We start from the raw sequence: 4,246 nt of genomic DNA, 5'->3' as shown, positions 1-4,246 counted from the left end.
CATGACCATATAGACTACCTGTTACTGTGCCCAGTACGTAATCACGTCAGTCCTACACTGACAAGTGACCCGCCGTCCAAAAAGGGTGAAGATTCGATCAAGAAGGAAACAAGCAAGGACTGCTTTATCAAACGGAGTGGTTAACGAATGGAATAGACTTAAGGGCCATTTACACGGTCGAACAGTTTGACAAACCCGGTTTGTCAGGCAAGTGTTTGAAGTGATGTTTGACCGTGTGAATGGGGTATTTGGTCGTCAAACACGTTTGTCGAACGTGTTTGACAACCAAATACCCTATTCACACAGTCAAACATCACTTCAAACACTTGTTTGACAAACCGGGTTTGTCAAACCGTTTGACCGTCTAAATGCCCCTTTAGTAACCGCTGAAACAACTGGTTGTTTTAAGAGAAAATGAGGGGGTGAAAGGTGGTAAGGGACATGGAACTACCTAGTGCAAGCCTTATGGTCTCTTGCGTCCTCCTTCATTCTTGTGTTCTTGTGTCCTTATGACTAATCTACACGAAGAAAAACACCTCACACGAACTTCTGTGAGTGAGAGTACACAGCTTACGTAATGAGGGTGTTGCCACCTCTTGCCAACTGATCATTATTGAGATGAACAAAAATTCGTCTGTTGTTGCCTGAACTAGGACAAACTGTAGCTGGGTTACCAAGAACACATATGAAACGTGTCAAAGTAAAATGACGCTCTTTTGTCTTGTGTCTGGTTCCTCAGCTGAATAAAATCGTCTGCCGCTTGTCAGAATAAAATACGTAAATGGTTAATGGAAACCATCGCTATCGTTTCTTAAACTGCCACGGGTGAGCTCTTTGCCCTGGCAGCCCAGACACCTAAGGCAAAGGTGGCCCTTTCGGTTGCAGATGAACTCCTGGCCTGATATATATATATATATATATATATAATGTATATATATATATATATACTGTATATATATATATATATATATAAAGTATATATACATATATATACATACATATATATATATATATATATATATATTATACATACATACATATACATATATATATATATATATATATATATACATATATATATATATATTCAATAATGAATATTATGGATGGTTAGCACAGCCTGTGGCCATCATGAAATAGACCGTGCCTTTGAAAGCAGCTCACCGTGCTGTTGTGTTTACAACCGATAAAAAACATCAACTGTTTTGTTTACAAACCTCGAGAGTTTAGACACTGATTTGACCCCCCATCCACCTCCCTCTTAACTCCTCCCCCCTCCTCTTTCTTCTTATGCCCCCCTCCCCCCCCCCAACACCTCACCATAACTGCGGCCATCTCCACCGCACACGTAAGAAGACGCCGGCCGGCCACGGCAACACAAAGGCGCGGCGGTCTCAGGGTCGTCATTCTTCTTGAAAAATGTCCGTTGCAGAAGCTTCTGGCTGGCGGTTCGAACTGTGTGCTACGAAGATGAAGCACTTTGGGAGTCAATGGTCCAAGACGGAGTCCTAGAGGCTCTAACGAGAATCTAGAATTATTTCCTAGGTGGTGTATAATGCCCGTTCCACAAATATCGAAAGAATGATAAAAGGGGAAGGAGGAAATCAAAATTTTGTATTCCGTAGATGTCGTGCATTTTTGAGTAATTCTTTCAACACAGTAACGTAGTTCAATATTTTTCATTTATTCATTTATCTATTTATTTATTTATCTATTTATTTACTTATTTATCTATGTATTCATCTACTTGGTCAACGCCAGTGATTTTATTCAGTTGACGGGTGACTTCAAGACAAACAAAAGTTTTGAAGAGTCGAGATGCCCCCTTGACCACTACTGTGCCGAGTCTCCCTCCCCCCGAAGAAAATAAAAATCTGGATCCAAAAAACAACTTTTAAAGTGTCAACATGCTGAGGGGGTAAAGCCCAAGAGCTTAGTGTCCGAGAGCAGAAGGAAGAGGAGGAGGAGGAGGAGGAGGTGGAGGAGGAGGTGGAGGAGGAGGAGGAGGAGGAGGAGGAGGAGGAGGAGGAGGAGGAGGAGGAGAAGGAGGAGGAGGAGGAGGAGGAGGAGGAGGAGAAGGAGGAGGGAGAGGGACAGTGCCATGAAGGGGCACATGACGTAGCACTCTTGTTGAACAAACGTGACGATGGCTCAGTCGTCACTTGCAACCCGCAAATGACCCAAACAGGTCTTCTTGAAGATATGACCTGACACCAGGTGGTTTTTTAAGGCGTTGAAGTTATTGAAAGTTATATCACGTCACTTATTGTGTGTATTGTGATGTATTATGCATAATGTCCAGGCACTACTTGATCGTTGTTATTATGGTGTAAGAAAATGACCGACCATTCACGCTAAAAAAAATAAGAAAAAAAAATAGAAAATAGTAAATAGATATTATAAAGTAAAATAAGAAAAATAAGTAAATGAATAACTAAATAAATAAATTAGATCAAATAGAATAATTCAAGGGAATAAAATGAAATAAATAAGTGGATAAGTAAATAGATAGATAAACGAATAAATGAGATAACACTAATTAAATTAACAAATGATAAATAGAGATAAATGTATAAATCAATAAATCAATTAAGACATAGATAAATACAAATATAGATGAATGAATAGATTAATCAACTAGCTGATTAATCACTTAATTAATAAACAAAATGATAAACAGATATATCAAATATTGATAAAGAAACATGACTTACAAACAGATATATAAGCATAAATATAATTGCTCTACGAAAATAAATCCCGTTTATGGCACTATTTGGCACTTACTGCTAATGCACATAACCTTTTGTCACCAAGATCCCGGCATCAAAATAGCGTCCCCTCCTTTTTTGTAGCAAATCATTGCATCCAACCACAAGCTGAGAACGTTCTAACTTTCACCAGAAATCTTTATTTCGTTGAGTCACTTCTCAAAGTATTTCTCCACAACTATACAGTAAGGTTACAGAGTTCCCCCACTGAACAGAGTCTTAGACGCCAGATGGCAGGTTCCTGTTTACATAGCAGAACCTGTAAGATATGAAAAGCCCCGCCTTGGGCAACAAGGGCCCCACGAAGAAGCGTAGCACAACCACCCAAATAGATTCTCCAAGAGATAGCCGAAGTCTTGGCAGAGAGGCTAGGTACGGGGCTGTAGTCTCAGCAAGGGGGTCTCTTCCGAATTGTTAACTCTCCTCTACGCTACAGAGGTCTCCAAAGGTCTCCAGAGGTCTTCAATACACCCAGAAGAGAGACTTTCTCATCTAGCCAAGTTTCCCCTAAACTGCTGAAATTTTCAGAGTTCTCAAGCGGAGACTTTCCCATGTCGAGCAGAGGTGGATCCAGGATCAAAATTTGGGTGGTGGGGGGCGGGGGGATGCTAACCTGAATTTTGTAAATGTAGATGATTCTTTGGGAAGGGCTAACTAACTGAATTTTGTAAATATAGATGACACCTTTAAAGAGATGTGCTCTGCAGCACAATTACGATGATTCTAAATAGGAATTGAAGTATATTTTCTTAATTTAGTTTGTTTTTCAGAATATTGGGCAAAAGTAATACTTAATTTTACATTCTAAAGACTTACCCTCAATGAGGTAATGAAAGAACAAATTTGGGGGGCTTCAGCTCGCCTTAGTCCCCCCTGAATCCGCCACTGTTGCTAAGGTCATCGGAGGTCTCTGGAAGAGACCTCTGATGACCTCTTCAGAGAGAGACCTCTCCCATGTCAAGTCTCTCCTACTCCACAGGGAGTCACCGGGAGTCTCCAGGCAAGGTTTCCGGGAGTCACCAGGAGTCTCCAGGCAAGGTTTCCGGGAGTCACCAGGAGTCTCCAGGCAAGGTTTCCGGGAGTCACCAGGAGTCTCCAGGCAAGGTTTCCGGGAGTCACCAGGAGTCTCCAGGCAAGGTTTCCGGGAGTCACCAGGAGTCTCCAGGCAAGGTTTCCGGGAGTCACCAGGAGTCTCCAGGCAAGGTTTCCGGGAGTCACCAGGAGTCTCCAGGCAAGGTTTCCGGGAGTCACCAGGAGTCTCCAGGCAAGGTTTCCGGGAGTCACCAGAAGTCTCCAGGCAAGGTTTCCGGGAGTCACCAGGAATCTCCAGGCAAGGCTTCCGGGAGTCACCAGGAGTCTCCAGGCAAGGTTTCCGGGAGTCACCAGCCGATGTACAGGGACGATCACGTGACGGGGGCTCCGGAGACACGCGCTAGGGACCGGACACCGGTTCGTTAGAATCGAAAATATAACCC

The sequence above is a fragment of the Oratosquilla oratoria genome, chromosome 6 (assembly GCF_046742065.1).
Source record: "Oratosquilla oratoria isolate Oo_2021 chromosome 6, ASM4674206v1, whole genome shotgun sequence".
Lineage (NCBI taxonomy): Eukaryota > Metazoa > Arthropoda > Malacostraca > Stomatopoda > Squillidae > Oratosquilla > Oratosquilla oratoria.
The sequence above is the reverse complement of the archived record's forward strand: the minus strand, read 5'-3'. Positions refer to the sequence as shown.